The sequence below is a fragment of the Salminus brasiliensis genome, chromosome 6 (genome assembly GCF_030463535.1).
Source record: "Salminus brasiliensis chromosome 6, fSalBra1.hap2, whole genome shotgun sequence".
Classification (NCBI taxonomy): domain Eukaryota; kingdom Metazoa; phylum Chordata; class Actinopteri; order Characiformes; family Bryconidae; genus Salminus; species Salminus brasiliensis.
The window spans coordinates 33,622,828-33,636,655 of NC_132883.1; the positions used below are offsets into that span (position 1 = coordinate 33,622,828).

Here is a 13,828-nt window from a genome sequence, read left to right on the forward strand (position 1 = left end):
TTGTAGTCACAGAAACATCAAGCTGCTTGGAGATCTAGTCTTATAACCTTTACCTTTAACATGTCTGTCTATAATTTTCTTTCTAATCTCTACACACCATGTCGCCAAACAGCACAGTGACTACCTGTAGCCCTATATATAGGCCCACTGACTGATTACAAGATTGTAGACACCTGTGATGCTAATTAGTGGACACACCTTGATTTAACATGTGCCTTTGGTCACATTATTTTTAGGGGTACTATCATTTTTGTCTAGGCCTGTGTAATGAGTTTACTTTTTAAAATAATACTGCTGAAGCATGGTTCAATATCAATGTCAGATTTTCATTTGTTCCTTTTCATAGAATTTGTATTTATTACTTCTTTTGTCAGATTCAAGTTATTTCTGTGACCATTGTGGGTTTTTCTTTAATTACCCAAGGGGAACCAACAAGTTTGTCCGTGTGTGTGTGTGTGTATATATGTTGGACATCGGACAGCATTAGTAAACTGGTAAAAAGCATCTCTGGCTAGCTGTCGCTCTTAGCCAGTGTGATATGTCCTGCAGGTGCAGAGTTCGTCTGGCAAAATTGTGTGGGATGGTGCAACACACCTTTATTTCATAGATATAACTAGATGAATAAGTAGCAGCACATTTACACCTTAGTTAATGCTGGTCTGTCCTTATCAGCCCCAAGACGTCATGCCTAAATCATTAGGTAGATGTCAACTTATTACTTCTGTAGTTGGTGTAGCGTAGTGGGCAACATCACTGCTTTCCCCATAGAAACCCCCATAGGGTTCAATTACCCGGCCAGGTAAGCACACCAACCTACACCAACAACCTACACATTACATTACATTTGTTTACCTGTGTAACATGGCATAAATGTAAATGGTTCAGGATAAGAGTATCAGCCAAGTAATGTAAATGTTAATGTAGCTGTTCCACCTTAAACCTACAGCTGCCAGAATATAACTGCTGCACCATCTGAGATGGAAGGAGCTGACAAATACGAAGCCAAATTCAGCATACATTCTACTGGCTTTATTATTTGTAAAACTACATGATACCTTCAAGACAATGTGAATAAACCTACATAAATATTTATAAAAGTGTATTTCAATTTGCATCAGTTGTCTTTACACCTACCGAGGTGAAATCATATCACAATTGACCAAAGTAGCCTTTATCACGACGGACACTTTGGACTTGTTGGAATAAGTCTTTATAAATGTTTATGTAGGTTTACTAATCAAACAATTTTAGTCACTTCTCCACAAAGGGCCTCTGCAAATTTTCATTCCAATCGTGAAGGCATGTTCTATCAGCTATTTGAAAACTGAGACCAATTGCTTAAACTAAGCTTGGCTGTGCCTCTGCTTGGCTACAATGAAAACTAGGGTTGGTTACCCCTGCTTTAGATCATCGCAAAAAGTTCTGGGGATTTTTTTTTTAATCAACCTAAATTAGTCGTTAAACATTAATGGGATAATGAAGCCAGACAAAGCACTTATCTTGTGAAGGCAAACACTTTTGATCTGTTTGGTTTGAGCTTATTTTAGAACTGTTGCTATTTGTCCAGGAATTAGATATCTGTGAAGCATTGCCAGACATTCCATGGCAGATCTGAGCTAAGTATTGATGATCTTTGAGATTAACAAGCCACTTAAAAATGAAAGTGCAAAAAAAATGCCAGTATTTTCTGTGATCTGTAAAACATACAGTGCCTTGCAAAAGTATTCAGCATTGCAAACTAATATGCACGTTCAGTGCATTGCAGTGCAAGTCAAAATTCACAGCCATCATCCATGTGCACTAACAGCTTCTGCTCTGAATACTTTTGTAAACAGCCTTTTCTTCACAGAAAAAGTGGTTACATAAAAACAAATATCAATAAACGTATTTTTAACAGTTAGTGTCTAGACAATTCTTTTAAGGCTTTTAAGGGGGTTTTAATAAAAAATTGCAGGACACAAACAAAAAACAAAAGGACATTTGAATGAAAGGAAAAGCCAAATGTAGCCACAGTCTGTCATCAAGTGTAACACAGGGCAGAGACATGTTATGAAGCACGTATTTATTCACTGGGTTTACTGGCTCCCTAAACAAAGAGGTATTTAAAGAATACTCTATGATGCTTTTGGGAAGGTTACTCCTGTTTGTCATGGTCAAGTCACAGTATAAAAAAACTAAACAAAAAACAAACAGAAGCACTTATCTAGGGACTAGATTAGTTAAACTAGTAGCTTCCCTTATTTGAGTAATTGTATATTATGTAATGATTTGCTTCCTGCTGTACACACTGTAAGTTACCTCATACTGCAGAACGTTTCAGCCCGTTATTGCGATACCGCTTATAAAGTAAAAAATAACCGTATAAGTGCATCTTAAAACATTTTATTCAATAAATACTAATAATTTACAATAATATTTTGACAGTCTCTTAATGTGACCCTAGATTTGTTCTTCTGTTATTAATCCTAATGCAGCAACTACTATTTGAACTGTTTGAAATTGAAAAGAATTGATGAATAAAGGTGGAAAAGACTATATGTACAATGAGGTTTAATGGGCTGACATATAAAAGGTATGCGCCACTCAATGAGGAGGAAGAAGGATGAACTTGCTGACCTTACTGGAGGGTACCGAGTTCATGCTACACGGTGGAGAGGGCAGTAGGGATGGGGGAGGGGCTGGGGTGAACCTGGTGGAATGTTTAACATGAACTTTCACCCACGACTCACCCAAGCTACAAGTTCAGCTTGAAAGCTACAATAGCTACTGCAGACATACGTCATATAACTTTCTATGATAATCTACAGGGTATGAATACATGTTAAAAAAACAAAAAGTCTATGTGCCTATACTGATATATAAGAAGTTGGGTGGTGGAGGATAAGAGCTAACGTACACTGAAAAACACACTGACAGACAGTGGTCTAATGTTCTTAAGAGAGAATTAATCACAAACAACAAGACAAAGCAAGGAAGCAAGGAGAGTGATAGAAGCAGGGAGGTGGTAAGGTGGAGAGAGAGAGAGAGAGAGAGAGAGAGTTTCATCAAGTGCAGGAAAAAAAAAGCACCAACAGAAAGAAAAATAAAACAAGTGCAGAGAAATGAAAGACAGCAGCTTGCATAAGAGCACAGTTACATAAGAGCTGGCTAATACAGCCATAACCTAGCAGTGAATTTTTGAGGGAAAAAAATTCCCTGCAATCTTTGTCTATTTCCCTCCCTTTCCTCTAAACATCATTATATTCATCTCATTTAGCAATACTAAGAGAAGATCTCACTTAAACTTTCCACAGGAGGCACAAAAATAAATATGAAATAATTGACATGTTACGATGGCATATTGAATGGGTTCCCTTTTGAAAGGTCACCCTCACCCTGGCACTTTGATGGACACCTAGAGAGCTTAAAATGCCCAGGTTTCTATTGTAACATTTGCTATGATCTACAAAGAGCACTGTGGGTTCATCTTCTTTTTCATCTGTTAATGCATGCTTTCTTATGGAGTGTGTCCTTTATCGTCATACTTTATCGTCTGATACTTACGATGTAGTTGGTGTATTAGCAAATACATGCAAAGAAATGGTTAATATACTGTATTTGTATTACATATAGTCATTGTTTGGGTGTCCCTGTTCAATTAAGTTTGTTGAGTGAAAATACCTTACAAATCTTCGAGAAGAGGCCCTAATGCCTTTTCTAATTCTGTTTATTGGACAGGAATTATCTCCTAAATATGCCATGGAATAATGAGGGAGCGGGCCACGCCTGCACAAGAATTTGTTATTGGCAAGTCCAATAACCTTTAAACCTATGAAAACAATGTAAAAAATATTCTCAAGTAGCAGAAATACAAAAATACATAAATGATAGGTAATAGAAGGGGATATAATGCAAAAAAAAAAAAAGATAAAATAAAACAGTCTAAGAAGAGGCAGCAATAGACAATCTTGATGTTCTCTCAACATCTCAATCTTTTCAATTAAGTACAGAAATTTCAGTTTTAATCTACATAAGAAATTATATTTATATTGGTCCACACACCATGCCTTGGTCGTAATGTTAATTCAGAAATCCAAAAATAAATGAATAATTAATGACATCCAGAGAACACTGGACATTCAAAATGTTAATTGCATTAGAATATGGTAAACTAGCAATGCTAATAGTATTTTAGTATTAGATGCTTCATGTTAACAAAAACACAACCTATCTGTAGTTGACATTGGCTGTATTTTCACAGTCAACACATTGACAAGCAGAAAGAGCAAGGCTCGAAATAACTGCACTAATAAGCCTATTTAAAGAAAGCCATTCTTCTTAAATAACGTCCAGCCTCTGAGAACAGTGTTGTCCTAGAAACGCCAGCTATTCATAGTCCCCTGAGAATACTTACTTATAATCCCTACCTACTTCTGTGTTCAACAAACCAGTCATAGCCTCAGCACTACCCTAACTCAAGTCCTCTATAACCAATCAGAATGTGCTTGTCTTAATCCCACCCTGGATGGACAAAAAGGTGGCTAATTAAAGCTGTACTGTAGACATTCTGGGTGCAGTTGCATCCAAGGTCTAGGCACAGTTGCAATAATGAAAATTCAAAAATTCCCAATTAGAAGTCATTTATAAAAAGGTTTTCTTAAGGCTCACCGAAATTCATTTGTATATGACTGACATTTAGCAACATGTAGGTGCCATTTACCTCAATGTATAGATCCAATCAAGGGCCAAATCTATGGTTTTCTTTCAGCAGCGCTCTATTGTTATATATAACTACAATAATACTTAATTTTCACACTTCTTAAGATCTTCATTATCAGAAAGCTAATTGAATCCCTGTTCATTTCCTTATATATATATTTTTTTATTTCTCTAAATAGGTTTTGTTTGGAGACCTAACAATCTCAAGGGGGAGCCCCAGATGGGCTATCATCAAGAGATTGTGAGCTTGAATCCTAATGATGCTGCAGCCAAAAATGCAGCATGTCTTCAGTGATATTTTCACCAATATGACCGTGGGTCATCATTATTAGTAACGGTCAGCCCCCAGTCAAGTCAAGAAAACTTTGAATTTTACTAAAATCTAAATATTACTATGTATCAAAATACTGTTCATTTCAATCCTGCCTGCTGTAAATGTTTTTGCACAATTGAAAGAGTGTGTCTTTAGAACTACATTAATTTTGGCCAAAGTTGAGTTTCGCCATAGATGTTTAACTGGATAACCACTGACCTCTTTTGGAGATATTAAAATATTAAACTTTAGGGGTGGGAATCTCGAGGCACTTCACAATTCGATTCAATTACGGTTCAGATGGCTGCAATGCCATGACACATGATTATGTTGATGCATCTTTTTTTTTTATACAGGATTTCTGCTTTCTATTTTTATTTATATATATATTTGTAATGATCCATGATTAATTTATGTCCAACAAACTAGAGCAACCTGAAGCAAATCTCCCAGGAATAATGGTTAGATTAAGTTTGACTTTAAAGACTTTCAGAGCATTTTGGTTTAAAATATAAATATTGGCTCGAACAATGTCCTTTGTCATGACTTTGAACTTATAATACTTTGATAAGGTTTCAGCTCCTGCCCATTCATTAATGGGTCCTCAGTTCTTTTACCAGGGACTAAGCACAGGAAAGTGCATTGTCTGTAGTAACTTACTGTAGGCAACAGGTGCAGCAGACAGAGATCAGATTGAAAAATGATTGAGTGTTCCTTTGTGTCGGGACAGGGAAAAGGGTCTTGAGCCAAGGACACAAATTAACAACAAAAACATGAAAGAAAGAAAAAAACAACAACAACAACAACAAGGGAACATGAGAAAGTCACACACACACACACACACACACACACACACACACACACACACACACACACACACTTTTTTTCTCTCTTTTTTTGTACACACAGACACACAAATAATTCTGCCAATGTAAACAATATACATTTCTAGCTGTTTCCAAACTGCTGGACGTTAAGATGTTAGAGGTAGGGCTGCACAATTTTGACAATTATGATAATTACAATAAATCAGAATTTGCAAGTATTAATTGCAACTGACATCTGGCTGTGTGTACAGCAGCAGCACAGACTGTAAACTACTGTGTCACACACTGATCTGATATTTAACACGATTTCTCACTGGAGGCGCTAATTTTAATGTTGCTTTTACTGACCTGCTACTAAATCAATCATCTACTGTAAAAACAAAGGGCAAAGGGGGTATTTTTACTGGCCATTTTATTAGCCACATTTACCATAAAAAAAACCCTCACAAAATTCCTCATCAAATATTTTAAAAGAACATCTAAACAAACCGGAAGCATTTCAGTCCGGTTAGATGATGAAGAAAAGGGGGTGCAAAATTTCATGACAAACATACCTTTCCAACTGTTAAGCATGAGGGTAGATCAATCATGCTTTGGGCTTGTGTAGCAGCCAGTGGAACAGGGAACATTTGACCAGTTTTAGCTTAAATGTTGAATACCCATGCTACTTTCCTAAATATTTTCATATTTTCATGAACGCAATATTCAGGGTGCTGCAGCACAAGTAGCCATAACTAGCCGCCATGCAAAAATCTCTGTCTCTCAGTGGAAACGTGTGATAAGAGCTTTCAAGAATTTTGCCTATAACAGCCTATAACAGTGCACTGCATGTTGCTAAAGAGTGAAACGACTACTGCTGTATTCTGTTGATGTCACTTGCTTTTTTTTTTTTTTTAAACCAATAAAAACGTGGGACACGTTAACCCTCCCTTAGCCCCACAAACTACAGCCCACTTAAAAGAGAACATAGGACTTTACAACAGTCTGCCATATGTACAATTTTTTGTGGACTCCCCTTCTAATGAATGCAATTAAATCTTCACAGCAATGGTCAATAAACAAGAAGAAAGCTTTCCCTGGACAGTTGAGACAGTTACACAACATGTAAAACACAACATCCAAAATGTTGAAATAGTATAAAACAAATAATCTAATCACCAAGACTTTTTTAATGTCTACATGCATGAATCAGGTCATGAAATGCTTAATAACTTAAGCTACAACAGTTAAAGAGTTGTTTCCTGAAAAGTATGTTTTTATAGAGCAGAAAATGTGCTATGTACGGTGCAGATGGGCTCCTACACTGGCACTAAGAACCCCCCAATGCACCCTCTAAGCCTAGAGTTGAGCACCCATGTGATAGATTGTATAATTTTTATAGGTTGAAATAAATGCCTTAGTAAACTGAAAGGCTGAACATGTTTATATGAAATGTTCTCCTGAAATAAAACACTCTGCTCAGAACAAAAATAGCTTTAAAGTACACAAAAATGCCTTCCATCTAAACCACCTCCAGCTCAAACGATATACCAAAATGCAGGATATACATAAAAGTTAACACTCAAAAAGTGAAGTGGTTCTGTCTATCAAAACCTCAGTGAACAAGAAAGGGGAAAGTGAAGACAAAAATAGACTGGAACTGACTCTAAATAGTGCTAAGAGCCACTCCAGTAACTCATGAATCAGTGCTGCGCCTCAAATGATGATGTTTAAGATTTGAGAATGAACTACTGGAGTGTTAATTTTTAACCAGGCATTGTAACCATGCCATTTGCTGTAGCGTTGAAACGCTTACATGATCAGGAAGCAGAAAAATATGCCTTAAGTCTATTTCTGGATGCTTGCCTCTGATTTGCACTTATATTAGGTTTTCCTTTTTCCTTAGAACATTCCAAATTGTTGGACTTTGCCCAATGCCTAGTGCAATGACTCTGAACTTCATGGTCTCAGGAGAGAATAGTACATTTTAAAACCTCAAATTCTTATTTTAGAAAACACTTTTACATTAGTTTTATACTATACTAATATTTTCTCTTAACTTTACTAAGTTTCATCTACTGTGAAATGGCAAGTGCCACAGGATTCAAGATTAGTTTAAACTGTGGTGCTTCTGGTGCACAATTGAACGAGAAATATCAGCCATCACATTATTTTGCTATACTACTCAAACCACACAATAAACTACACGCTGAATTACAATTATTAGCCTTTTTGCATTTAACCATAATGGTGACTGATTGCTGTAATGAACTAAATTTAATTCTGACAGAAAACTGGCTTCTGTCATTAACTCCACTACTTAAAAAAAAAAAAGGACAGTTGAAGGTGGAACAGAATATGAGAAATTAACTCAAGCTTTTTTGAAACTATCAAGACACAAAAAAGCCAAATAAATTTTTTATGATTTAGATTTGTTTTTATTCACCATCGGCCTTTAGAAATATGAGATGTCATGCAAAGCTGTAGCTAGGAAAAGATCAATCACTACTGTAGCCTTTAGCTACATTTTTATTAACATTATTTTCCTAGTATAAATTATGTATAAATAATTTATTTTAATTAGCAATTTTCGATATCACAATCCACAATGTAGTGTTACAATCATATCTGCCTAGAATTTTTTTTTACATAAAAGTATTTTAAAATCTAATTAAAAATATCTCTTCTACTTACAAGCACAATGTCGTATTGATTAAAAGATTAGACGGAATTTCTTTACTTGTCTCAATGAGCTATGAATTCTAAGCATTTGTTATCACTATGGTAACTAAGTAACTAAGTAAAAGTTACAAATAGTGCAGGCCAAAAAAACCTGGTGGTAAAACTGGCAGAAGCAATGACAGATTCAGCCAGAGTTCTCCTTGTGTTTTTCGTTAAGTCACTCTCTCTCACTCAACCTCTCTACCTCCCACTCAGAGAGCCCTCCTATTGAGACTGTTAACAGGAACAGACTGAACCTTGCACTCGAAGCCCAGAGAGAGAGACACTGAAGAGTATTTATTTAAAAAAAATAAGAACACACAAGAGACAGTGGGCCACCTCAAGAGTTCGAGCCTAAAGACATTAAAAGAGTAAAAAGACATTTTAAAAATGTAATTAAATGTTAAAGTCTTCATTAAAAATGGACATGAATTATATCCTGGTATGGCCAGTTAACATTTACTGAAAAAAATCAGGTCTCACTTTATAATATGCTGAAATGTTGTATTAAGCAAATAAACAACAGTAATTGTGTTAACATTTGTAGAGTAGAGGACTTGTTAACATATTTGCATTTACCAGGGGTGTCCAAACTGTTGCATTTTTTGCTATGTCCTTGTATGTATATTAAAAGTACAATAGGCTTACAATTACTGTGTACAACTTTCCTATTTTTTAGGTGGTAGCACTGCTGCAGGCAGGCTAAACAATTCAGTAAAATTCAGTTTTGTGTGGGATGCAGAGCCCAATACTGGTAGTTACTGGAGCGATAGTAAGGGTAGACTCAGAAAAAGAAAAAAGGCAAGGTCATAATTTTTAGGTCATCTTTTACTTACCTAACTATTCATACCAACATATATTTTTCCCAGGAGTGCCCAAGCTTCTGCTTACCACTGTACATCTAACTGTAATGAATGTTTAAAATGTTGCCCAAAGAGAAGTAAAGGGAAAGGTCAGCTGGATAGGTGAGAAATGCAAGGCTACCCTGCTAGTGTATACATGCATGCACAGTCAGTGTTACACTGGGGTATAAGAAGTTGCTCCACCTAAATAACTGAAGGCCATGCTTGCCTAGCAGCACAGCTGGTCGGCTAATGATTCTGTGGTGATGCTCCTTTGTATTCTCATATTGATGATGGCACTGAAACAACAAGAATTGCAGAAAGATCTCTTAAAAACCCACAACACTAATGGATAAACTGCGAACGATGATCAACACACAGCAGGTGGGAGCTTTAAAATGCTGAGTGCAACCCTTGTTCAATGTGCTAGATGTACAATTCTGGGAACCCACAAAAAATATCAAAAACTAAATAGTGGTGGCTATGTGTAATGCAATATGTTGCATTATTCATTATCCATGGTCATAAAACTACTCTCTCTGTTTATAACCACATGACCTTGCTGTTGCCATTTCTTTGTAGATTCAAATGGGTAAGGATAGAGAGAATTCATGAGATGAGAGGCACTGTGTAAAGAGGGTCTGTGTCACATAGTTCTGTCAAGAAGGGACACAGACAACAGAAGAATGAGTGCTACTCAGACCAGAAACAACTACGCAAAAATGCATCTTCACGAGGAAGCCAATGTGTCCAATGTTTAGATTCTAAGCCGTGCTGTGTTTTACCATGGCTTCATAACAGACACAATAGCATAAAGCCATTTCACGCCAGAAACAACGTGATGTGTGTGGTGCACTGGACCGCTTCCATGATGATTGTCATTTTACACTGGACACACCCAGAGTGGAAAAACTACTTTGAGTAGTATAGGAGCGTATTTCTATCTTGTGTCTTGTGTAAAATGTATCTGTCTGATACTGTCGCTATCAGAGAATTCATAGAAAACAATGTTTAATGTGTACTTCTGTTCATGCGTTATATTTTCCATAGCAGCACTATGTCACGCAAACATAAAAAGTAGTAGGTTTGTCGGCCATATTAGATCATATTACATACCACAACAATCAGAACAACATTGCTAGAAATCAGGGTAACACAAAACAGAAATGGCTACATTGGGCTAAAGTGGCTACCTTAGTTGTGAGCATCACAAACTAATAATACCCCAGTATATAAACACTATATGAACAAATATACTGAGACACCTGCATACATTGTTCCTTGCTAAATCAAAGATATTAAAGGTACTAAAGAAAATCCTGCCGTTGTTGTGGTAACTGTCCCTACTGTCCAGGGAAGGCTTTCGACATGGTTTTGGATCATTGCTGTGAGGAACTGACTGCATTCAGTGACAAAAGCATTAATGAGGTCAGAATGGTGGATGACCATCCTCCTACCTGATCCCCAACCCATCCCAAAAGTACTGGATAGACATTCCACAGAACACAGTTCCACTGCTCCACTGCTCCACAGCTCGATGCTGGAGGGCTTTAGACCCCTCTAGCTCATGCCTGTTTATACTATTGCCAATCCTTCTCTACAGGGATTAGACAAGCTGTGTGTATGCACTACTACACCTCTGTCAGCAATGGGTGCAACTTAAAGTAGTTGAATGCGACTATTAGAAGGGGTGTCCACAAACATGCTGGGTGCTCTAATAAGATAAGATAGTCCTTTATTAGTCCCGCAGTGGGGAAATTCCCAGTGTAACAGCAGAAAGGGATAGCAAGACACTCAGTTACAAAAATTAATACTCCATTACTAAATTAATAATAATAATAATAATATTTCTTATTACTATAAATGCTGGTCCTAATAGTATTTACAAAATGTATGAAAGTGGTACATTTATTAAGTGAAAACCATCCAGACATAATAGTTAATGTATGCTTTAAAATTATAATTCTTCATATTCTCAATGTCATTTTTTCATAAATTAAATACTACAGTAATCCATCTTACAAATGTGGTGTTTTTTTTTAAACAGATATACACCTGTTAGACAGTTTTGCTGCATCACAATCTCATGTTAAAATTGTTAGTTCCAAAAGCTTATATACAGCTGTACATAATAAACAGTGCTAAAACTTGTCATGTATTTTGTGTAAAAAAAAAAAAGTTTAATCAAATGTAATTTGATTTTAATAAATCACACATTACTTATTTATCTCACGTAAACCATTAAGTAAAACATTTAATTAAATCTAATGCATTTATAAGATAGTAGATAGTAGCCAATTTTTTAGGACTATTTTAAACACGTATTAGGAATGATTCTCAAAAAAATTTTTGATTCACGTGCATCATCACACAGCTTTGTGCTGTTGCTGGAAATATTGTAATAAATACTTATGCCTGCTGTTTTTGATGGATAAAAAAAAAATCTCACACAGGTCTGAAAACTAAGTGCAGTTACAAAAAGAATTATGACTAATAAGTTACCAGTTCAGTAGAACACTAAGGACAAACCCAAAGGTTAGTTTCCTACTGGTTTACAACTGTGCACAGTGGTGCAATGTACAAGTGGATGCTTTTGAGGTAAAATATATTGCATACACACTTTAGAAACAGTGTCTGTGCTAACTGCATATAGTCTGAGGTATTTTTTTATAATCTTTTTTTGTTTTATTATTTTATGATGATCAAGATTGCATATTAAAATTGAGAAAATAAGTAGGTTTACTGGTAGTTTTGGACAAGCTATTTTTTTGCAGACACCACCGCAGTAAATAAAGCGAAAACCTCACTTTAGGCAAGTTACAGGCAATGTACTGTGCCATGATTACAAAGACATTTAATAATGTTAAGTAACAACTACTACTTACTGGAGGCATTAAGTCGTAGTAACGGAAAAAAGTAAAAAAGTAAGTGGAAAAAAGGTTCTGTATAGATACCCATTTGTATCCCACTGATTTTTCTAAATCTCTGCACAACTGTGATGTGAATTCATAGTGTCAGAATAATTTAACATGAAATGGTGAATTGTACTGTAACTTAACAGTAATTTCTTTACACTTTTGCTGATAGCACCTGTGGTCATTTCGGCTGTAGCACAAATACAGCCACTCTATGTGCGATCCAAAATGACCCCTGAACCAATATGTTTAATATATTTATTTAAAACAGTGATAAAAAAAAAACTGCATCTCTCTCAGCCATGAATGGATAAAAAAAATACAAATATTTAGGCCAAAATCATAAACATATTGTGCATTAGACAGCATAAAGCCCCCCAACATTGTGCTATAGAGAGAACTGTGTTCTCCGGAATGATGGTGCTCCATCCACAACTTTTACGATGAGGTGGGGATGGGTTGGGGTGATAATCATCCAGCATCCTAACCTCACAAACAGAATGCAATCAAACTAACTAACCTCGCTAACTGAATGCAATCAAATCCTTACAACAATGCTCCAGAATCTAGTAGAAAGCCATCCCCAGTTACTCTTAATAATACCCTTGAAAAACAATGAATGAGCAGGTATCCCAATAGTGTATTTGTTGAGCAGAAATATACTATGTCCCTTTAGATGTCTGGTTAATATCACCAATACTGTGAGAAATTCTGACTCAGTTTCAGTAAAAGAGGACATTTAAAATCAAAATACCCTGTGACTTAATTCTATCTTATTAAATTTTATGCAGAAATTCAGTTTCATAGGCAAACTCTAATTAATTTTTCTGGGGAAAGGTACATACTCTTGACCTATATATTTGTTTTTTATATTTCGTAACTGCTGAAGACGTACTGTTTGTTTGTTTGCTATTTATTTATTTTATTTTTCTGAGTGTATTAACAGATGGGGATTGATCTGTTCTCAAGATCATCCCTCTCCCCTACTTACAAAACACAAACACACTAAGATGCGAAAAGCGAGCCGTAGCGGAACTCTGTTCTCGGTGAGCAGTGGATTAACGCTGAGGAGAGACAAAAAAGCACACAGGCAAACGGCTCACCTCTTCCAGTCAACAGCGCGAAGAAAGACCACAGCCGAGCAGAGCTGGACAGCTTTACATCAACTTTTCCCCGCAGTCTGTCATAAACACCCTCCTGCTCCTCAGTTTGTTTGAGCGCAACTGCGAAGGCTGTCCCCGCCTCAATTACTAAAGTAACACGACAGTTCCGGGACCCCAGGGCTCCAAAACACGGGGAGCGTGTAGTACTGGTCAAAAGTTTAGAAACAACTACTCAAAGAGGTTTTCTTATTACATTTTGACTATTTTCCTCATTTTACAATAACAGTAAAGACATCCGAGTTATAGAATAGCTAGGCTGCATTAAACCACATATATGTACCTAAAATGTCTTTAAAGTAGCTTGAACAGTTAATACGACCAAAACAATGGTTACAAAATGTTTTTTTTTTCAGTTTGTTCCAAAAGGGTA

General features: G+C 36.2%; 1 protein-coding gene across 1 annotated transcript in view; it reads right to left on the bottom strand.

Annotated features, from left to right (window-relative positions):
- Positions 1–13,507, bottom strand: part of LOC140557574 (helicase ARIP4-like) — a 65,825-nt gene extending 52,318 nt beyond the window's left edge. The window contains exon 1 of the mRNA XM_072682109.1: positions 13,399–13,507. The gene's annotated coding sequence lies outside the window, so the exon portion shown is untranslated. The remainder of the gene's footprint in view (positions 1–13,398) is intronic.
- Between the last annotated feature and the right edge of the window lie 321 nt (positions 13,508–13,828).